This window comes from Erinaceus europaeus, chromosome 8 (genome assembly GCF_950295315.1).
Source record: "Erinaceus europaeus chromosome 8, mEriEur2.1, whole genome shotgun sequence".
Lineage (NCBI taxonomy): Eukaryota > Metazoa > Chordata > Mammalia > Eulipotyphla > Erinaceidae > Erinaceus > Erinaceus europaeus.
In genome coordinates, this window is record NC_080169.1 from 104,259,958 (window position 1) to 104,284,742 (window position 24,785).

At 40.0% G+C, this 24,785-nt stretch overlaps 1 protein-coding gene and 1 long non-coding RNA gene across 4 annotated transcripts in view; one reads left to right on the forward strand and one right to left on the reverse strand.

Moving 5' to 3' along the window:
• The window catches only part of CHCHD3 (coiled-coil-helix-coiled-coil-helix domain containing 3), a 346,441-nt gene that overhangs the window by 112,578 nt on the left and 209,078 nt on the right, over positions 1 to 24,785 (reverse strand). The gene's annotated exons all lie outside the window — the stretch shown is intronic.
• On the forward strand, positions 18,700 to 23,124 carry LOC132539800 (uncharacterized). 3 transcript variants are annotated; one of them, XR_009551092.1, is made up of 3 exons: positions 18,700 to 18,787; positions 21,398 to 21,623; positions 22,920 to 23,124. It is a non-coding gene; the product is annotated as an uncharacterized LOC132539800 (long non-coding RNA). The 3 variants fall into 3 exon arrangements; XR_009551094.1 differs by lacking the exon at positions 18,700 to 18,787 and adding an exon at positions 19,349 to 19,401; XR_009551093.1 differs by lacking the exon at positions 22,920 to 23,124 and having other exon boundaries at positions 21,398 to 21,957.

Genomic DNA, 24,785 nt, shown 5'->3' on the forward strand with positions numbered 1-24,785 from the left:
TACAGGTTTGCACATATTCAAACTAAATGAAAAAGCAAATAAAACTATTGGGACAGCAGTACAGACACGTGTTAATGCTATCAGCACTTCCAAAATAAGCCATACCCCCACCAAAGAGTCAAAAGAAAAAAAATGACATAAATTCAAATAACAGACACATTTAAAAGAAGACATGAAACCAAAGAATGAACATTAAATTAACAAAGTCTCTTTATTCATATCTTTATAGTAGCTCTGGTTTATAGTGTTGCAGGGGACTAAATCTGGGACTTTGGAGCCTCAGGCATGAGAGTCTTTTTGCATAACCGTTATTCTATCTACCCCCAGTTACTCATGTCTTAAACTCACAAAAAGATGAAACAGTTGTATTGATGAGACTACATGGAAACACTCTTCTCTACATCATTGGTCTGAGAATAAATTGATAAGCTGGGGGGGGGTACCTCTTTTTAAAATCAAGTCAACAGAATGTGTTAACTCTAAAAAATATACATATACATAATTCTATGTACTATATTTTGAACTTAAGTGCTTTTTCTAATTTTGGACTACTGACAAGTCTCTAAATTTTCTTTCTTTCTTAACACCCTAAATATTTTAATTATTTTATTTTAATGAAAGATACAGATTTTAAAAAAAGAAACAGTACACTGCTCAGCTCTGGCTTATGATGGTGCTGGGGATTGAACCTGGGATCTCAGAGCTTCAGGCATGAATGTCTTTTGCAGAACCACTATACTGTCTCCCCAGCCCTCTAAATTTCCTAAAATGAAGTTATTACTCTTTAATGAGAAAAATATTTAGCCACTATAACAGCACAGAAACAAGTGCATGATAGGACTATTTAAATCTACACAGAAATAAAAACAAGAATCAACGAAAGTGGAAGGCTATTCAACAAAGGGCAACAGAGGTCATAGCTGAGTAACTTTGCATCATTTTTGCTTCTTTCTATTCCCCAAGTGAAAGCATAATGCCATATAGTCAAGGAACAAAGGAGGAACATTTTCGAGGTGAGGCGCCTATCCTGCTTAGTTACAGTAGTGCTTAAATGAGTGTATGTCCTAAGCTCACAGAATTACCAACCACAGAAATTGAAACTGACTCTACATATGTAAGTGAATATAAGTAAGTATACTAAAATTTATAAAAATGACTCCATATAAAAACAACAAGTATACATCTTTCCTGTTGTTCATCTGCTAACCACATGGCCAGTTTTATTTCTAGGCATTTAGTCCCAAGAATTATTAAGGAAAGGGGAGGGGGGAAGGATTTACAGTTAGAAAATACAACAAATATTATTTAAAGCACCGATGACAACAACAAAAAAACCCAAAACTGAAAACAGGACTGGTGAAATAGCTCACTTGAGTAGTGCATCTATTTTGTCATGAGTGCAACCCAACAGCAAAGTCCCAACATCCTAGGAGGGAGATTTGGCTTCTCGCCCTCCTTCTTTGAAGAAGTCAATGAATACCAGCTGATCCCACTCACAAACAGGATCTAAGAAACAAAGGATGCTACAGGGTGAAACCTCAATGGACTGTGGTCTACCACAGCAGATCCAAGAACTCTGAAGGGGAAGTGAAGAGCTCTAAGGGGAGAGTGAGTGAGGAATCTAAGTTCTCAGTGCAGCTCACCTTCCACCACAACATCATCCTGCTCCAACACAGGAACTTAGACTGGAGCAGGATGATTTTGTGGTGGAAGGTGAGCTTTACTGAGACTTATCTTGAGGAAATGAGGACAGGGACACTGGTGACAACAATCTATAAAAGTGATACTGAAGATGAACACTAAAATGTGGGTCTGCAGCTGTAAAGTCCCAGTAACAACAGCCCCCCCCCCCGCGAACTACCAACCACCACCCCCCCAAAAAAAAGGTCATTTTGATCATAAAGACTTTGGTTCAGGGCCAGATTAAGTGCATACATCACAGTGTACAAGGACGCAGGTTCAAGCCCCTGGTTCCCACCTGCAGGGGTAAAGGTTCATAGATGACGAAGCATCTATGATATGCAGTTATCTCTCTGTCTTTCCTTTTCTATCTCCCCCATTCCCCTCTCAATTTCTCTGTCTCTATCCAACAATAAATAAAAATAAAAAAGCAAAAAAATGTTTTAGTTCAGTCATAATGATGAATACCATAAAAACACTAAAGAGCGATGATTTAATGGGGTAATTCATTCTTTATAAACTCTTAAGTGCCTGTATCTGAGACAGGGCACACGGGTGGAAGTACAAAGTATCTTAATGTTAACAAAGCTTATAATAAGCATAGTGGAATACTTTTCTTTTTGCTCGCCCCCCCCCTTTTGTTGTTTTATTGTTGTAGTAGTGGAATACTTTCAACTTGGACTATTTATTTTCCAAATTGTCCATAATAAAAGAAGTGTTATCTCAATAATCAGGAAAATATTTTTAAACATTAACATCACATACATTTATCCTTGACAATCAGATGGAAACATAACAAGACACAGAAGCAAAATTGTGAACTATTAAGTAATTATATTAACAACCCCCAAATTTGTTTTAACAACTTCAATGGTTACTTAAAGTATGGAAATTATTATATCTACTCCATCCCTAATGTATAAGCATTTGATTCTCCTAGCCAAATGTATGACACTAGTCACCATGGCTCTTAACTTACGAACACTAAATACAGCGCCTTTTGTTCATATGTAATTGCACAGTAAGATTTTTAAAATGGGGGAAAAATGTAACAGATATACTATTAAGGCTATTTGGGAACCACTAAGAGAATTAGATACCACAAGCATATTGCTTGTGCTGACTGAGGACTACACCAACCAACAAATTGAATTTTGAGTAGCACCTCTCCAGAAATATCCTCATCCACTTTCCTAAAGCAACATGCCCAAAGGTCAGATATACACACGAAGGAGGGACTACCTCCCAAGGCCTAAAAACAACAAACCACAGGCTACCATCACAAACCAGTCCCTAGAACTGCCAACAGAATCAATAGCGGGACATCCGCTGAGAATAACAAGGCAGGAAACATGGCCACAACACGTTAATGGCACACCGCTTGGAAATAGTTAATGTGATGCTGGGAGGGAAAGTCACACAGTATGAATCCTGACACTTAAATAAGCCTGGAATACATTGACTAAGCTAATAGCTGACAAGGATGGAAAGTCACATTCAACTTAAGAAAAGGCAGTGAAACCAACTACCAGGAAATAAAACTTCTGTGTATAACTAACAGGGATGGTACCACTGTCAATGAACAAATAAAAAGCAAGGGGGGAGAAGATGACATTATTTATTGATAAAGCAGAATCATGTTTTAGGGAAAAGATAAACACTAAATGTCTTCTCCATCTTCTTTCTCCCACTAAAAGAAATGTGAACTAATTAGTTTTCACAGGCTGTTAGATTTAGGATAACATGACTGGGACAACATGATCACTGAGCATCCCATATGCAAAAGAAACAAAGCAAACAAAGACATCAAGTTTTCTTTAAGAAAACCAACACAGAAATAAACATTTTGGTGTTTTAACTGGCTGTTGGTAGCTACATTCAAAACAAAGTATCCTTTGAAGAACTGCCTCTGTTGGAAAGGCCCAGAAGGAGATACAATGAAAGATACAGGTTAACAACCGAGAGAGGGGGGATTATGGGTCTGACATGTTGTCTTGGTAGGAAGTTTACCTCCTCAGACCTTTTCCTACACACTCCTGCATAGTAAAAATGTTTCGGCATAGTAGCTCAATTGTCACCGGCCTTGTTGCTCCTGAGGACTGAAAAATAGCACAGGCTTAAGGGCTCTGGGAATCTAGTGACATCACAATCACTCAGCTCAGAGGCGATACTATTACTTCACGCATTTGTGATGAGGTTTGCTAAAGGAAGATTTTTACATTGTTCGAACACGTGTGCCTATGAGTTGACAAATTTCTTGAAATGTCAGTGTTAACATTTAACAGTTCAAGGTACTTGCTCCATTTTTCCAGGAGATGATACTAACTAGGAAGCCAGGCCTTACTAGGATTGAGAAAAGGCAACACACTGAAAGGAAGATTAACCAGAAACTTTGATAACTACATTTCATACTAGTCTAAATCTTGTAACAATTCTGAAACACATGTATTGAACAGCAAAAAGATCATTACTTTCATAACGACGTGGACAGTCTGTAGTTGATTAAGCCTGTCTGTCTGTCTATCCACTTACTCATCGATTCATTCATCCATCCATCTTGTAACTCACATAAACAAATTAAGTGCAGGCAAATGAGCTTTATTCCTTGTCAGAACTACATATGAGACACTACATACAGGAACCTAATAAAATTATATGCCGACACCAAGAGAACTGAATATCCAAGGGGGCTGAACCATAAACTTGTAAGACAATATTACATTTGGAAGCTGTAGAACATGGCCACAATGAATATCAATTAGCTGTAACAAAATAATTAAAGTAGCCATGTATTCAATTAACTGAAGAGTAGACCTACATTGTAAATGAAAAACTGTATAGGGTTCACTGAGTCTTTATCAAGTACCATTAACAAAGACTCTTTAACAAGCCGCACTTTTTCTGAGGCACAACAGAAGGTGACCTTCAAAAGGGTAATTCATCTAGGTGACTTTCAATGATGTCCAACCTATTACCAACCTTAACGGATCTGCATTGACTACTTAAGAGGCAGTAAGTGTGAACTCTGCATAAACCCTAACTTGAGACGTCAAACACGCCTGTGTTCACTGATCACACCTGAATACAGATGAAGAAGTAAAAGATAAAGACGATTTTCAAAATACACTTAGTTACTCAGAGTCTCCATCTCCCCCACACCCTAATCCATTTCTTGTGATTTGTTTTCAAGACTCACAGTTTATATTTTAGCCTTTTCACTGTCAGGACACATGGGAAATGTCTATGGAAAATGTTCACTGCCACTTCAGGGCACAAGTACATATGGAAAAAAGAAAGCAGAGGCGAAGATAAGTGGTTTTTGAAATTATAATTAGTGCCACACTCCCCTGAACATACTTGAACTCTTCGGAAATTACCAGTAAGGACAAGAATGACTGAAGATAGGAGAGGTTATAGGTACAGAGATTTCAAATAGAAAGTGACCCAACGGTGTTTTGTTTTAAAGTTTTCACGTCTTCATCTAACATTTGTGTATCTGAAGAAGAAAACCTATGTAATAGATGAAATCAGCAATGAGGTTACAACTTTCCTCTGGAGCTGTAGAGGGCAGTTTTTCTTAACAATACATTCTCCAAATTTCCCAGCTTAATTCAGAATTGATTAGCGTTAAAACATTAGCAAGGAATTCCATTTGGTGGAGAGGCAGAAGACCAAGATGTCCTTCTAAATAACCATGGGACCATGTATAGACCTACAGCCCTTGTTCCCAGGCCCTTCTTGAATGCTCTCACCATTATGAATATTTTATAAAGTTACAACTGCTGTGGTCTCTTGTCCCCCACTTTTAAACCTAACAAGACTTTGTGTTCTCTCTCTCGATCTCTTTTTTTTTTTATTTTATATACTTATTAATGAGAAACATAGGAGGAGAGAGAAAGAGCCAGACATCACTCTGGTAGGTACATGTGCTGCTGGGGATTGAACTCAGGACATCATGCCTGAGAGTCTGATGCTTTATCCGCTGCGCCACCTCCCGGACCACCTCTCTCTTTTTTATATGCAGTGCATCTGGGGCATGAACGCTGGTCTCTTGTATGTGTGATACTTCTGAGCAGCCTCCGAGACCCAGACTTTCCACATTTCATTAAGAGAGAAACACTGGGAGGAAAGATACCTTAGCACTGATTCATCACCCATGGGGCTCCCTTGGTGCCAACCACAGTGGTCCCAGGTGGTATAAGGGATGGAAGCCACGGTCTTGCTCACTGTCTACCTGTACTGGGTAAGCTATCTCCTGGCCCCCCTCATGAAACTTCAGCAGGTCACTATGGTAGCTGTTTTAGTTTTTGCCTTGCCTTCATTTCTACAAGCGTGGTACCTGCCCTCTCTCTCAATGTACATTCCAAGGGAGGGGATGGGATTTACTTCTGTCTTCTTTCATTGGCTTGCTCTAAGTCTATATCTACCACATAGAAGACACTAAGGTCACTATAGTAGAAATGGTATAAAGTAAATTAAGGTAAAGAGCTTACAGGAAGCAAGCAGACAGAAGAGAGAAGCAAATGACTTAAAGTATGGAATGAGGTGCTATCACTACCATGTTAGTGAAGACCACGAAATCCAGGAATCATCAGCAAGTACTTTTATTGGAAGCTTGAAATGGAACGCTCAAAAATCAGGCTGCACTCATCCATGCCCTGATCAAGAAAAGATATTTTTTTATTTATTCCAGTGCCTGATGGAAACCAGATTTTATTAGTGAAAATGGCTCATTTACCCAGCATGATAAATACTAGATATAGGTTCTTAACAGTAAAATGAAAACTCCTGGGTTGAGAAAAAGTCAGGACACATTTTTGCATAGGTAAGTACATCATGCCAGGGCCGGGCAGTAGCACACCTGGTTAAGCACATATAGTACAAAGTGCAAGGACCTGAGCAAGGATCCCAGTTCAAGCTCCCAGCTCCCCACCTGCAGAGGGTCGCTTCACAAGTAGTGAAGCAGATATGCAGGTGTCTTTCTTTCTCCCTTTCTATCTGCCCCTCCTCTGTCAATTTCTCTCTATCTTCTCAAAAGGGAAAAAGAAAAAGAAAAAAAAAGGCCTCCAGGTGCAGTGGGTTTGTAGCACAGGCACTGAGCCCCAGTGATAACCCTAGAAGTAAAAAAAAAACAAAAAAAAGAAGATGGCGGACTGAGAAGCTGCTAGCAGTGTGTGCTCTGATCACATCTGGAAACGGTAGGATTTTCTGCCTTTAGCAGGCCAGTCAATAATTATAGTCACCAGAGAGGTGACTATAATTTAATTTGGGTTAAGAATTAGAGTAAAGGTGGCACGGACTAGCGGAGCTCCAGACTTCCCAGGAGGCGCCGGGCATTGTCCTCCGCCAGGAAAGGCGGCTCCTCCGCCGGTTGCAGAGCGCTGCTGGGCGGCCGGCAGAGGACCCGGAGGGAGCACTGTAGCTCAGGGGCTTTCTCTTGGGAGTATCCAGGGACCACCGCGACCCTGAGGACGGATCCAAAGACTTCTTAAGTATAGCTCTCATTGGATCAAAGGACTTGGAACTAGTTTTCATTTTCGAGAAATCCTTTAAAAAAGTCTGGAGGGGGGGGGGGTTTCCCAGAAGATGGCAGACTGAGAAGCTGCTAGCCGCTGAGCTCTGAACACATCCCCTGGAGACAATAGGATTTTCTGCCTTTAGCAGGCCAGCCAATAAGGTGTCATAGCGGTGACAAGGAGATGACTATAACTTAATTTGGGTTAAGAATTAGAGTAGGGGAAAAAAATTCTTTTTTCTTCCTTTTAATTTTCAAGCATACCTCCCCCCCCCCCCCCCGCGCCATAAGCAGTCCCTGGGGACCAGCTCCTAGCAGGATACCCCACACCACCAAACAGGGTGCTTTTTTTTTAATTCACTGATACACATTTGGGAAGTTGCACTGCTCTTTAATTACAACTCTTTTTCTTATCTTCTCCCTTTTCTCTCTTGTCTCTCTCTCTCTCTTTTTTAAAAATCTTGTCATACACTTCTTCCTTCTTCTTTGCCTTTCTGAATTTGTGAATTACTTTGGGGAAGAAATCGGACTCAGAGTGGACTCTCTATGTGTGTATCTCTGCTCTAGTTCCCTTTCCCCTCTTGTTACCCCTAGAATATACAGTGGATAGTAGATTTGCATAACTGTCTATTCTTGCTATCCTCTCTTTCTTTTCTCTTTCTTCACTGGTATTTGGTTACTATTTTTTCACGGACTGGAGAAATTGTTTGGCTAACTGGTAACGATTAAACTACTTCAATACTTACTTCAGTTGCTACTGTAATTCCGGAGGTTGGTGAGTGCAACTGTCATAAAGGTATTTAGTACAGTGTTACTTGTACTCAAGACACAACAACTGAGGAACAACAGAGCATAAAAAAAAAGAAGAAACACATAAATAAAAAAAATGGGTAGATCAAAAACAAATAAAACTGCTACTCCAATGAATGAAGACAAGAGCACAGAAGAAACTACAAATCAGCCAGAAGTAACCATAGATAAGAAAAGTATGCAAGCAATAATAAACTTATTAATCACAGAAATGAAAACAACATTGGAGGAAAGGAATGGCAGTATTAGGGAAACAACAGTTGAGACCCCCAAGGAAAATACTGATTATCTTGAGGCAATTAGAGAACTGAAAGCTGAAATAGCTGTAATGAAGAAAGAGGCTGAGGCAAGGGAAAACAGACTAACAGAAGCAGAAAACAGAATTAGTCAGACAGAGGATGAGTTAGAGAAAACAAAGAAAGAGGTGAAAGAGATTAAAAAGAGATTGAGAGACACTGAAAACAACAACAGAGACATATGGGATGATCTCAAAAGAAGTAACATTCGTATAATTGGCCTGCCAGAGGAAGAAAGAGAGGAAGGGGAAGCAAACATTCTAGAGGAAATAATACAAGAAAACTTCCCAGACCTGAATAACAGAAAGGATATCAAGGTTCAAGAGGCCCAGAGAGTACCAAACAGAATCAACCCAGACCTGAAGACACCAAGACACATCATAGTCACAAAGAGAAGAAGTAAGGATAAAGAAAGGATCCTAAAGGCTGCAAGAGAGAAACAAAAAGTCACATACAAGGGAAAACCCATAAGATTATCTGCAGACTTCTCCACTCAAACTCTAAAAGCCAGAAGGGAGTGGCAAGATATCTATTGAGCCCTGAATGAAAAAGGGTTTCAACCAAGGATAATATATCCTGCTAGACTTTCATTCAAACTAGATGGAGGGATCAAAACCTTCTTAGATAAACAACAGTTAAAGGAGGCAACCATCACCAAGCCAGCCCTGAAAGAGGTACTAAAAGACCTCTTATAAACAAGAACATCACTATAATACTTGCAATATATCAGAGCAAACAAATTTTTTTTTAGAACAATGGCACTACAATACATTAAATCCATAATATCAATAAATGTCAATGGCTTAAACTCACCCATCAAAAGGCACAGGGTGGGGGGATGGATTAGAAAACATAACCCAACCATATGCTGCTTGCAAGAATCCCATCTGTCACAACAAGATAAACACAGACTTAAAGTGAAAGGATGGAAAACTATCATACAGGTTAACGGACCACAAAAAAGGGCAGGAACAGCCATTCTCATCTCAGATACGATAGATTTTAAATTAAATAAAGTAATAAAAGATAGGCAAGGACATTACATAATGATTAGAGGATCAATCAGCCAAGAAGACTTAACAATTATTAACATCTATGCACCCAATGAGGGACCATCTAAATACATTAAGCATCTACTGAAAGAATTTCAAAAATACATCAATAGTAATACAATAATAGTGGGAGACTTCAATACCCCACTCTCACACTTAGACAGATCAACAAAGCAGAGAACCAATAAAGATACAAGAGAATTGAATAAATAGATCGACACACTAGACCTCTTGGACATTTTCAGACTCCTCCACCCCAAAAAACTGGAATACACCTTCTTTTCAAATCCACATAACACATACTCAAGGATAGACCACATGTTAGGCCACAAAGACAGCATCAATAAATTCAAGAGCATTGAAATCATCCCAAGTATCTTCTCAGACCACAGTGGAGTAAAACTAACATTTAACAACAGAAAATTATTAAAAGTCACAGAATTTGGAAACTAAACAACATGCTCCTTAAGAACCACTGGGTCAGAGACTCACTCAAATAGGAAATTCAAATGTTGCTGGAAACTAATGAAAATGAAGACACAACCTATCAAAATATTTGGGACACAGCTAAAGCAGTACTGAGAGGGAAATTTATAGCTATACAACCACATATTAAACACCAAGAAGAAGCTCAAATGAACGACCGTACTGCACACCTCAACGACTTAGAGGAAGAGGAACAAAGGAACCCTAAAGCAACCAGAAGGACAGAAATCACTAAAGTTCAAGCAGAAATAAACAACATCGAAAATAAAAGAACCATACAAAAGATCAATGAAGCCAAATGTTGGTTCTTTGAAAGATTAAACAAAATTGACAAACCCCTAGCCAGACTCAACAAACAAAAAAGAGAGAAAACTCAAATTAATAGAATTGTAAACGATGCAGGAGATATCACAACTGACACAACAGAAATCCAGAGAATCCTGCGAAACTTCTATAAAGAACTATATGCCACCAAGCTAGAGAATCTGGAAGAAATGGAACAATTCCTAGAAACCTATGTACTTCCAAAACTGAACCAAGAAGAACTACAAAATCTAAATGCACCAATCACAGACAAAGAAATTGAAACCGTTATTAAGAATCTCCCCAACAACAAAAGTCCTGGACCAGATGGCTTCACAAATGAATTCTACAAAACTTTCAGGAAACAGTTAATACCCATACTTCTTAAGCTATTCCATAAGATTGAAGAAACAGGAATACTCCCTTCCACCTTTTATGAATCCAACATCACTGAGATACCAAAAGCTGATAGGGACAGAACAAAAAAGGAAAACTACAGACCAATATCTCTGATGAACATAGATGCCAAAATATTAAACAAGATCTTGGCCAACCGGATACAGCAACACATCAAAAAGATTGTTCATCATGACCAAGTGGGATTCATCCCAGGAATGCAAGGCTGGTTCAACATCCGTAAGTCAATCAATGTCATTCACCACATCAATAAAAGCAAAGCCAAAAACCACATGATTATCTCAATAGATGCAGAGAAAGCCTTTGACAAAATCCAACACCCATTCATGCTCAAAACTCTACAAAAAATGGGAATAGATGGGAAATTCCTCAAGATAGTAGAGTCTATATATAGCAAACCTACAGCCAACATCATACTCAATGGACAGAAGCTGAAAGCATTCCCCCTCAGATCAGGGACTAGACAGGGTTGTCCACTGTCACCGTTACTCTTCAACATAGTATTGGAAGTTCTTGCCATAGCAATCAGGCAAGAGAAAGAAATCAAAGGGATACAGATTGGAAGGGAAGAAGTCAAGCTCTCACTATTTGCAGATGATATGATAGTATACATAGAAAGACCTAAAGAATCTAGTAGAAAATTACTGGAAGTTATTAGGCAATATAGCAAGGTATCAGGCTACAAAATCAATGTACAAAAATCAGTGGCATTTCTTTATGCAAACAATCTGAAGAAGACATCCAGAAATCACTCCCATTTACTGTTTCAGCAAAATCAATCAAATACCTAGGAATAAAGTTGACCAAAGAAGTGAAAGACTTGTATGCTGAAAACTATGAGTTGCTACTCAAGGAAATAGAAACTGATACCAAGAAATGGAAAGATATCCCATGCTCATGGATTGGAAGAATAAATATCATCAAAATGAATATTCTCCCCAGAGCCATATACAAATTTAATGCAATACCCATCAAAGCTCCACCAAGCTTCTTTAAGAGAACAGAACAAACACTACAATCATTTATCTGGAACCTGAAAACACCTAAAATTGCCAAAACCATCTTAAGGAAAAGAAACAAAAATGGAGGCACCACACTCCCAGACCTTAAACTATATTATAAAGCCATCGTCATCAAAACAGCATGGTACTGGAAAAAAATAGGCACACAGACCAGTGGAACAGAATTTTTGAAAGCCCAGAAGTAAATCCCAACACCTATGGGCATCTAATCTTTGATAAGGGGGCTCAAAGGATTACATGGAAGAAGGAGGCTCTCTTCAATAAATGGTGCTGGGAAAACTGGGTTGAAAAATGCAGAAGAATGAAATTGAACCACTTTATCTCACCAGAAACAAAAATCAACTCGAAATGGATCAAAGACCTAGATGTCAGACGAGAAACAATCAAATACTTAGAGGAAAACATTGGTAAAACACTTTCCCACCTACACCTAAAGGACATCTTTGATGAATCAAACCCAATTGCAAGGAAGACTGAAGCAGAAACAAACCAATGGGACTACATCAAATTGAAAAGCTTCTGCACATCCAAAGAAACTATTAAACAAACAGAGAGACCCCTCACAGAATGGGAGAAGATCTTCACATGCCAGACATCAGACAAGAAACTAATTACCAAAATATATAAAGAGCTCAGCAAACTTAGCACCAAAAAAGCAAATGACCCCATCCAAAAATGGGCAGAGGATATGAACAAAACATTCACCTCAGAGGAGATCCAAAAGGCTAACAAACATATGAAAAACTGTTCTAGGTCACTGATTGTCAGAGAAATGCAAATTAAGACAACACTAAGATACCACCTCATTCCTGTAAGAATGGCATACATCAAAAAGGACAGCAGCAACAAATGCTGGAGAGGATGTGGGGACAGAGGAACCCTTTTACATTGCTGGTGGGAATGTAAATTGGTACTGCTCTGTGGAGAGCAGTCTGGAAAACTCTCAGAAGGCTAGACATGGACCTTCCATATGATCCAGTAATTCCTCTCCTGGGGCTATACCCCAAGGACTCCATAACACCCAACCAAAAGGAGGTATGTACTCCTATGTTCATAGCAGCACAATTCATAATAGCTAAAACCTGGAAGCAACCCAGGTGCCCAACAACAGATGAGTGGCTGAGAAAGCTGTGGTATATATACACAATGGAATACTATGCAGCTATCAAAAACAATGAACCCACCTTCTCTGACCCATCTTGGACAGAGCTAGAAGGAATTATGTTAAGTGAACTAAGTCAGAAAGATAAAGATGAGTATGGGATGATCCCACTCATCAACAGAAGTTGATTAAGAAGATCTGAAAGGGAAACTAAAAGCAGGACCTGACCAAATTGTAAGTAGGGCACCAAAGTAAAAACCCAGTGGTGAGGGGTAGACATGTAGCTTCCTGGGCCAGTGGGGGGTGGGAGTGGGTGGGAGGGATGGGTCACAGTCCTTTGGTGGAGGGAATGGTGTTTATGTACACTCCTAGCAAAATGTAGACATATAAGTCAGTAGTTAATTAATATGAGGGGGAAAATCAATTGTATGTCTCAAAGTCTCTCAAAACACAAACTGAATCCTTTTAATATATAGGCTGTGTATTTGATACGCGGACTCTCTCAAAAGCCTAGACCAAGTAGATTAGAAGCATCCAATAGCACAGCTATATACAAGATACTGGACACTGATGATAACATTAACTATCGATTGTCTTTTTGAACCCTAAGACAGCAGGAACCTCACATCTCCACTATAGAGCCCCTACTTCCCCCAGTCCTGGAACCCTTGGATAGGGCCCACTTTCCCGTATGCATCTCCCAATCCAAACCAAATAATATTGCATCCGCCGATCACAACCTAACCAACGCAACGATTGCCACCTCAACATGCTTCACCTCAGACTGTGTCCAGAGACTTCATGTGTGGAATGACAACCCTTCAGCTTCATTACTCGGGTGAGACCTTTCCTTTTATAGTACACTCTAATTTCATCTAAGGTAGTTCACTTTCTAACAAAGTCCCATAACCTAGATATACACCAGTTTCTGTGAGAGAGAGCTTATGTGCACACGTATCCATAAACTACTGCAGAATATATACCTGAAAGCAGTAGTACACTAGAGTTTGCAGTGAGTACCTCCCTAACACTTCCTCTCCACTATTCCAATCTTGGGATCCATGATTGCTCAACAAATTGTTTGGCTTCGTATGTTAACTCTCTTTTCAATCACCAGGCTCCAGATGCCACCAGGATGCTGGCCAGGCTTCCCTGGATTGAAGATCCCACCAATGTGTCCTGGAGCTCAGCTTCCCCAGAAACACACCTTACTAGGGAAAGAGAGAGGCAGACTGGGAGTATGGACCAACCAGTCAATGCCCATGTTCAGCGGGGAAGCAATTACAGAAGCCAGACCTTCTACCTTCTGCAACCCTCAACGACCCTGGATCCATGCTCCCAGAGGGCTAGAGAATGGGAAAGCTATCATGGGAGGGGGTGGGCTATGGAGATTGGGTGGTGGGAATTGTGTGGAGTTGTACCCCTCCTACCTTATGTTTTTGTTCATTAATCCTTTCTTAAATAAAAAATTTAAAAAAAATAAAAAAACAAACAAACAAACAAAAAAAACAAAAAAAGTACATCATGACTTTTCTGACAACCCAATACAAGAATATACACAGGCTAAGTAACATAAAGCAAAGCAATGCCTAAATCTGTTTTACAGAAAGGATGGGTAACCTGAGAAGTTGTAAGGAAGAAAGACCTGTGGCTTTGACTTTTGGAAGTTGGCTTTTCCAGAGAAATATTTTAAATTTTTATTTATAAAAAGGAAACACTGACAAAAACCATAGGATAAAAGGGATGCAACTCCTCACAATTGTCACCACCAGAACTCCATAGCCCATCCCCTCCTCTGATAGCTTTCCTATTTTTTATCTCTCTGGGAGTATGGACCCAGGGATGTAGAAGGTGGAAGGTCTGGCTTCTGCAACTGCTTCCCCACTGAACATGGGCATTGGCATGTTGGTCAATACTCCCAACCTGTCTCTCTCTTTCCAGGACACATTGGTGGGGTCATCTGCCCAGGGAAGTCTAGTTGGCATCATGTTAGCATCTGGAACCTGGTGACTGAAAAAAGAGTTAACATACAGAGTCAAACAAATAGTAGATTAATCATGCACCTGAGGGCTGAAATAGTTCATATGAAGAGTTGGGGGGGGGGGGTTGTCTCTGTTTTGTAGATAGTAGTATTATTTTAGTTACATTCCAAAGAGCCCATGACTACACTAGTTTGTTTGGTTGTTGTTGTTGTTTTTTATATTCATGGCCCCTGTGACATCACAAGGACAAGCCCCGGACCTTGAAATGTGACATTAAAGCATGTTTCCAGATACTGCCAAATGTCCCCTGGGAAGCAAAACTGTTATCAGTTGAAGAACCCGTGGTTAGATAATCCTGTTGTGTGTGCTTGTCTGAAGTCATTTACAAACAACCTCCTCGGCCTCAGGTGATCCTTTGCTGAAAACAGCAGAGGAGTGCGATCTGGTGGAATTTTAAACGATGGCATGAATGCATTATTTTGTCCCTGACTGCTAAAACATTTCTGTCCAATAAATGTCTGTCTATATTGTAGGGCCTGGATAGAGACTTTATTGCACTATATTCTGATTTTAGGGATGCACTGCAAAAGTGTGCCATCTGAAAACTCGTGTTCAGTTCATGCAGGGCTGACATTTAGTTGGCATGATCTAGTTCTGCGTGGGCTGTGATAAAACCAGACTCCTTGTAAAATACTTCACAGACTATTCCTGAGAACAGGCATATGAGGATTCCATTATAATTTATTAGCTTTCGACTGCAAAGCAACATGATATTTCATGAAAGGTGCCGAGACATATCACCGTGTAGTTGAGTATCATGTATTCTGTGCTATGCTCTCAACATCCATTGGAAAAAAGAATGCCCGACATAATACCTAGAACTTAAGAGATAAATGCTGATCCAAAAGGGAAATGAACTGTTAGGGTTTCAGAATACTCAGATAAGTATATTCCCTAATGGCACCAGCATTAGTTACTCTGTGAATGCAACATAGAAGACCATGCTGAACAGCAACTCACAGACTAATGTCTATCCTGTAAGATGCAAACAGACTCTATGTAACAGGATCATTATTAAATTTAGAAACTCTTAAGAGGAGAATTGCATCTGAACGAGAAAACAGCCAATGAAGTCCTGCAGTTAATGAAAATACTCACTGATGTGGACTTAAAGCAAAAAGAGACTTTTATTAGCAAATTGGACTGCAGAAAGACTGGTTTTATGAACCACGGAATGTCATCATGACATGTAAAAGCATACAAGTCTCAAGTCTGGACCACAGCTGACAAGGTACCTAGGGCAAGAAAGAGAAAACCAGGCGTTTGAGATTATGTGCTTCAGGGGGGAATTCTACTAAAATGTCTATCCTCTTATTCCATATTGTGGGGAGTAACGCTGCCATTTTGAAGCATGTATATAAAATCTTATTTTACTATAGAGATGAACAGTTTTAAAATTGCTCTAAGAGATGCAAGTTAAAGTGCACTCTCAGTGCCAAAGTGTCTGGTGTCACTGTTCTGACAAATAAATTGGACAATAGTACGGAGACAATTTGCTGTACAACTTAGAATTCTTTTACTTTTGTAGTCACTTCTATTTGTTCAGTATAAATTTAGATTTAATTTTCACACTATTGGGACCAATTGGTCAGAGGTGATTTCTCCTCTTGTAATTTACTGTAGATTCAGAACTAGGAAAAACAAAATAAAACCCTTCAAATCATTCAACTCATTTTGTAAACAGTAAGTCCCAGGTTCCTTGCTGACTACATATGATTCTTGTATTATATTTTTCTAGTGATATGGTGATGATTGACAAGAATGATGAACAAGACTGTAAGATGATAGGGGTCCAGTTTCATACAGTCCTCACCACCAGAGTTTTGTGTCCCATCCCCTCCATTAGAAACTTAACACTTTTCTTTGTCCCTCTGAGAGTATGGACCAAAACTCAAAAGAGAATTCTTTTTTTAAAAAAATTAATTTATCTATTATTGGATAAGGACCGAGAGAGCTTGAGAGGGGATGGGAAGATAGAGAGGGAGCACTACTTCACCACTCTTGAACTTTCCCTCTGCAGGTGGGAATCAGGGGTTTGAACTGAGAGTCCTTGCACACTGTAATGTGTGCGCGTAACCAGGTGTGCCCCACCACCTGGCCCAAAAAAGAGAAATCTTTAAGGTCAAGTAAGGAGATGATTCTGGAATCCTACTCTTTCCCCTTTCCTTGCTGCCTTTTCTTCCTTCCCTCCCTCCCTCCCTCCTTCCTTCAAGTGATCTATTTTGCTGGCCCCCTGAACTTACTTCCCAATTTTTTAAAAAAAGATTTATTTATTTATTTATGAGAAAGAACTCTGGCACATATGCTGCCGGGGACTGAACTCCAGACCTCATGGTTGACAAGCCAATGCTTTATCCATTGCCCCACTCTTTCTAATTTTTATTTTAAGAGAAGGAAATATAAAACTGGCTTATCAAATAACTATAGGTACAGCCAGTTCTAAATTAGTGACCTACTTGTTTTTGACCAGAGTGAAGACTAGCTCTCTGACAAAATGGTATGATGGTAATGCAGAGCTTTGGTCAGGGAGCACAGCTGCTCAGCCTCAAGTGCCTCATCTTGTACCCCCTTTCTCAATTTCAGTCTCACTCCCACAGTTGGGGAGTGTACACTAGGCTAGAATTTTTCTTTCTTTTTTAAATAAATGCGTGCGCGCGCGCACACACACACACACAGACACACACACACACACACACACACAATTTACTTTTATGTTAATGAAAGATAGCTACAGAGAGAAAGGTAGAAAGACCAGAGCACTGCTCAGCTCTGGCTTATGGTGGTGCTGACACTGAACCTGGGACCTCAGAGCACGAGAGTCTTTTGCAGAACCATTATGCTGTCTCCCCAGCTCCTAGACTAGTATTTTCCATCTACGTACTTATACTTCATTGTACATCCCACATTATAGTTTATTTCCACTACTGCTTGTTACAGAATCATACCAAATATTTTTAAATGCATTTTAAATATTATCAATAGAAATGATGTAAAAGTGGCATTAGGCTAGCTAAAGAAGACCTGATGAACCCACTACCAATTCAGCCCACTATGCCTGACATCCTTCTAAGGGGTAGGTCCTCTTTTATTGACCAATTCATTTCCAGACAGGATATCAAGAACAGAACTGCAGCCACTAAGTGAAGACCACCTGATCTTTCAACACTGAGGGACAAGAGGAGATTCCTAAAGTTTCTCCACAGCAGTCAATACACTGTAATATAAACAAACAAACAGAAACAAAGTTTACGAGATAACAAAGTTTTCAAAACCATCCAATTATAGCGTTACTTCACAGTTGAGTTCTCTGAAATGAAGATACTGAGACTGAACTTAAGATTCAAGATATTGGGAGCCGGGTGGTAGCATAGTGGGTTAAGTGCAGGTGGCACAAAGCACAAGAACCGTTGGAAGGATCTTGGTTCGAGCCCCTGGCTCCCCACCTGTAGGGGGGTCGCTTTACAGGCAGTGAAGCAAATCTGCAGGTGTCTATCTTTCTCTCCCCCCTCTGTCTTCCCCTTCTCTCTCCATTTCTCTCTGTCCTATCCAACAACAACAACAACATCAACAATAATAACTACAACAATAAAAACAACAAGGGCAACAAAAGGGAATAAATTAATAAATATTTTAAAAAACAGATTCAAGATATTTATTGAGGAAAGGCATCAAGGAGAGAATGCAGGGAGAAACAGGCTGGACTATGCTATTGGTCTGACACAGGTGATAGGAGAGGGGAGGTAGCAGAGCACCTCTGACCATGACAATGGGGAAACTGTCCATGAGAAGAAAGAATCCTGTGGTGAGCAGAATGCCCAGTTCTGGTTGCCCTACTAACATTTCAAGCTCAGAAATAGTTTGGCCTGGGAAGGCACACTACAGTGGATCCCAAAGGTACGCCCAGCGGCTGTCAGCTAAGTAGGCCCTTCACAAGCTGCCATACAATCTGACTCATGACCCAAATAAGGTGGCAACCAACTCTGAGCAGGTCTTACACTTCAAGTTCCACTTCAAATAGAAACTAAACCAGCAAATCCCGAATGAGGGCAAGACACTAGATGTGTAAGTATGCACTAGTTTCCTTTAAAATTGCTTTACTTGGGTGAGCCAGGCAGAGTACCTCCCATTGGACCTATGGAATACAACTGGGTACAGAAAAATCTGAGTTGTAGTAAAAGCAACCATGTAGGTACCAGACAATAAAAGCTTCCAGATGGATGACTGACTCACGATCTAGGGCAAGTTACTTAACCTTGGAGGGGAGGGGATTCTGTTTTCTTCTTTGAAAATTTAAAGGAATAGTCTAAAGAACACCTGAGGTCCATCAAGCATTCACATGTTATGCAGAACATTTAGCACAACACTTTTTTCCATTATTCATTTTGAATTTAATTCTATAGCTAAGCCAGAGGAAATTCAATAAACGTGTGAGTTCTGCTGCCAAATTGCTAAGGATGCTACCAGCACACATTAAACAACATTCAGAAATAACCATGTGGATGTGACACCTGGCTCCTGGGGGCAGGCACAGGGCTACAGTGGTGATGCTTCCTCCCTGCCTGACTTGGCACTGGTAGGAAGTTTGTAAGCATTGGAGAAATTCACTTCCACTCTATTGTTTAGCAATATTGCTGGACTAACTCCTGGAAGAAACACCACCTGGCTGATCCAAACAGGTATGATCATGCGGGATATGGGTGCCTTTCAAAACACAACCAACTCATAACTGCTAAGCAAACCACACTAGCTCTCCCATTCTGCTTAGAAATGACTAATGGCCAGAAAATAACTGGGTTAACTCCTTTCAAGATGGTAGTACAGTGGGGTTAAATTCTGTCGCCAATTCCACTACTCAGGAAGTAGGAGGAGAGAAAGATGGAATGTGAGGACTCCTCTTACTGCACAGGGAAGCCTGACTCTTTCTCTCACCTTCCCTAAGAGACTGAATAAAGGGAAGGGAGACAGCCAAATGGTCAGGCAAAAGGGCAAAAGACTTTCATGCCTGAAGTTCTGAGACCCAAGGTTCAATCCCAGGCACCAGCACGTGTGAGGTGAACGGTGCTCTGGTCTGTATCTCAGTCTCTGTCTCTTGTTTTTCTCTTTGTAGCTCTCTCTCTCTTTCTCTCTCTATCATTAAAATAAAATATTTTTAGAAAGAGATTGCATACAGGGAACACCTCCTTCCCACTGAATGGAATTCTAGGTTTGCAAAAGACTCAGTTCTCATTCACAAATCCTTACCTGACAGCTAACATTTCATCTAGTATCCAACTAAAGAAAGTACTGACACAATAATAAAGATAAAGTAGTAGGGTTTGATTCTTAATAAATCTCAACAAAAGAAAACTTTATCTCATAGATTGAATTTTTCAGCCTTATTGAGGTTTAACTGACAAGTAAAATTCACGTGTTGATTTAAAAAAAAATCTTTTAAGTAAAATGAAACTTAACTGTATTCTATCAATAAGAGAATATGCAAATATATACAAAGGGTAAAATTGTTCTTAAAAAAACTTCACACCCCTCTCCCACCTGCAGTAGGGCAACTTCACAAGTGGTGGAGCAGGTGTCTCTATTTCTTCTACCTTTTCTATTTTCATTTTCCCTCTGCATTTCTGCCCCTATCCAAAATAACAACAAGGACAATAATACCTTAGAAAGAATTCCCTAGTAATGAAAGTAAGATGGAATATCTTGTCTTTCACTGCATTGACATTTTTTATTTTCTTTTAAAGATTTACTTATTCTCATCACACACACACACACACACACACACACACACACACACACACACACATCTGTGTGAAAATCTGCAGGGCTTCTAAGATCCAAGTCCTTTCTACGAACATTTATATTAAAGATGGACTCTGTAGATGTGGACAAACATGTTGCATATAACAAATAAAAACAGCTGCACAAAAATACAACCACTGAAAATAATATATGTAGTTCAGCATGAATAACATTGTATGTAACTCAACTAGTATGGTAAAAGAAGTATTTTACTGAAAACTTGACTTAGTTCTTTAAATTTTTACAATATTAACCAGATATCCTTTTTTGGGGGGAGGGGCGGCTACTGTCTTGTGATCCTTGTCATTTGTCTCCTTCGCAGACTATTCCAGGCTACAGTAAAGAAAGAATTAGTACTTATTTTCCCCTTTCCTAACTGAACTAAAAGGATAGCCTGTTTGCTTTGGAAGAGGGCTACCACTGGCTCTTAAAACGTTTTTTTAATATTTATTTATTTATTTATTTATTCCTTTATGTTGCCCTTGTTGTTTTATTGTTGTAGTTATTATTGATGTTGTTGTTGGATAGGACAGAGAGAAATTGAGAGAGGAGGGGAAGACAGAGAGGAGGAGAGAAAGACACCTGCAGACCTGCTTCACCACTTGTGAAGTGAATCCCCTGCAGGTGGGGAGCCAGGGTTTGAACCAAGATCCTTACTGTGGTCCTTGTGCTTTGTTCCACCTGTGCTAAACCTGCTGCACTACCACCCAGCTCCCTCTTACAACTTTTTTTTTTTAAGTTCTAAGAAAGAGGTTTATATTTTACTATTAGCTAGCTGCAAATGGCATGCGACATTGTGTCCCCCCAGTGTGGTTTATCTGTTGAAAGAATTCCTTCCCAAGTCACTCTACCCTTTTCCTTTATTCTCTCTGACGTCAGATGAATACAAGCAGTAATGAGGACATAATCAAGGAAGAAATGACAACTGGATAAATATGTGTACAAAAAACTGCTTGGCTTTGCAACAAGCCCTCTTTGGTCCTACTGGAACTTTATGTCACCTGAAGTCGTCTGCCTCCTCAGAAGATGAAATACAACATGAAATTGTTAACTGATTCTACAAATAGTTTCTGGACCACTTTGGAGAACTTCACCAATTTGACAGGTAGAAGGACACACCTCTCATGGAGCACAAAGTCACGATCTAAGTAGACTACACAATTCATGGCAATCCATCCATAACAACTCTGGGGCATTCTATATGTCTCTTCCTACCTGGGAGAAATAAATCAAAGCCTATAACTATGTTAACACATTAAACTAAATCATAAAACAACTTACCAATTTGAAGAAAACAAGAGAATCAGTGAATTTATTCGTCCCTCAACAAGGACTCCATGGGATGCGTTTTGTGAAAGCCCTTTGGCACTGTACTAGACACGGCATACGACAATAAATAATGAATCCAGTGCATTTCACTCAATGACCATAAATCACAATCCTGGAACTTGGGTTTCTCCATAGAGTAAAAAAAAAAAAAAAAAATCGATTACCATGAAGTCATTTCTATCTTTAAATGGGATGCTTTTCAGGAACTTACAAATTAGGGTAGAGTGGAGTGCATAGCTTTATAAACAAAAAACACAATGTAAGAAAATATAAAGACAGGGAGAGCTGGGCATGGGGGGAGGGGAGGATCTGATCAGCTGGACTGGAACTTAAAAGTTGGATGAGGAGGATTTAGATGAACATTGAGAATCAAAGGCCCTGGGGCAAATGGAGAATAAACAACAGTACAAAAGAGGAAGACCTTGGGAGGGCTTGGCAACTATATTTATTGAAGAGGGAATTAAGGTAAAAGGGCCAGAAAATAAATGGCAACTGAGCTGTAAGCAGACTTAACCCTCAGGCTGAGAAGTCTGGACTTCATCCTGTAGTCCATGGGGGTGGGAGGTGTGGTAGCTCTTAAGGTTTGTTATTGTGAGGAAAACAGAAGTTGAGGGAGATTAATCTTGGTATATAGGGTAGATTATACAGAGAGGGGTGAATGCCAGGCAAACCATTAAGAAACCTACTGAAAGGATCCAGGTGTGAGATAACAGGGGCCTCCAGGGAGCTGAATGTCAGTTGCTTCCACTAACACTTTCTTAAGTATTAACTTAAGGAAATGTATGAAGTTTGGTTAGAGAGCAGGGAACTGCCAAATGAGCAAATAGTACTCCAAAAACACAAGGGAGATAAGAAGAGAATTAATGTAATGTGTGATGTTAGCCACGCCACCCCCATATCTCCAGACAAAATTAGTGAACAAAACCAAGAATAGAGACTTGGTGGCTTGGCTAGAGACAGCCCACAAGGGCATGTTAAAATCAGATCAATTTCCTCATCTGCACTATTCCAGCCTTTAGTTTCGTGATTAATCAACAACTTGTTTGGCTTTATATGTTAACTCTCTTTTCAGCCACCAGGTTCCAGATGCTAACATGATGCCAACTGCACTTCCCTGGGCAGACGACCCCACCAATGTGTCTTGGAGCTCCGATTCCCCAGAACCCCACCCCACTAGGGAAAGAGAGAGGCAGTCTGGGAGTATGGATCGACCTGCCAATGCCCATGTTCAGCAGAGAAGCAATTATAGAAGCCAGACCTTCCACCTTCTGCACCCCATAATGACCCTGGGTCCATACTCCCAGATGGTTAAAGAATAGGAACGCTATCAGGGGAGGGGATGGGATACGGAGTTCTGTTGGTGGGAATTGTGTGAAGCTGTACCCCTCTTATCCTATGGTTTTGTCAATGTTTCCTTTTATTAATAAAAAATAAATAAATAAAGTAAGAGGAGAAAAGCTGGGTTGTATCATCACCAGGCTTTAGTTTTCTTGAGTCAATAGTCAGCTTATGGTTTTAAAAAAGGAGGGTGGATTTAGTAAGAAAATTATGCTACCATTGTATGTGAAAATAAATATAACCGAGAGTCTATCCTGACAGACTGAGGTTGTCATATCATTTCTGGTTATTTGAGATGTTACCAGAGAACCCTTCTCTTTGGTTATAGGTTGTATCATGGATTGATACAACCAGACTGTTGATTTGCTGAAAGCACTCCTGACTTTGACCCTTCTCTTTGTGATGCATTAACCACATTCATTTGGCCTAATGCTTTGCAGATGCTTCTAAAGGACTCACAGTAATGTCCCAATAGTCCTCAGTTATCATTGAAGACATGCTTTAAGACTCCCTCTCCCCTACACTGTGGACTCATCACCTAGCCTCAGCCCACTAGGCCACCCGTCTTAGACTCTTGCTGTCACTGATCTGCTGCACTTGTTAGCTGAGGCCACAATGTGCTAAGAAAATATGGCTCCAGCATCAGCAGACCTTTCTTGTTCAAGGACTTGTATATTTAGAGATTCTTTATTCCCCCCCACCTCCAGAATAGATCATCTATAAGAAACTGTTTAAGCCATCAAATATACAGTCAGCCCTGTTATGTTGTCTTTTCTCCCATCTTTAAGGCTTCCTGCATCCTATTCCCTGATCGATGAGTGGACTGTGCTCAGCAAAATGTTCAGGAAATGAGCACTGGTCTATGAGTAATAAACAGATAATTTATTTTCTGAAGAGTACAGTAGACAAATTAAACTTAAAGATAACACTTAAGATAAACTTAAGATAACACTTAAAAAGGTGTTATCTGCCTTATGTCTCTGTTGTAATAGACACGTCATTTTTTTAAAAAATTTATTATCTTAATTTTATTTATTGGATAGAGACAGCCAGAAATAGAGAGGGAAGGGGATGACAGAGAGGGAGAGACAGAGAGACACCTGCAACACTGCTTCACCACTTGCAAAGCTCTCCCCTTGCAGGTGGGGACTTCGGGGCTCGAACCTGAGTCCTTGTTCACTGTAATGTGTGCACTCAACCAGGTGTGCCACCACCCAGTCCCCATAGATATGTTTTAAAATTCAACAGAATATAGAAATACATTTCTTTACTGGCTAACAGTCTTCAAATGTCCTCGGCAACTCACTCTTAATTGTAATAGGAAAGGATGTGACTAAACCAAACCCAGGATAATCTACTGGTGTTCTGGGATGGGACAGGAATACTAAAACAATATATGCCAGGGTTGCTTAAATACATCCAGAAACAATGAGGAGGAAAATTAAACTGATGAAGCAGAGGCGGGGGAAGAAAAAGGGGGTAGGGGAGAAGGGGAGAAGGGGGAAGGGGTGGGGGAGGAGAGGGAGATACAGCAACACAATGCATCCTATGGACATTTACGAAGAGAGTAGGCAGGGGATCAAAGCTGAGATGAGGAGTA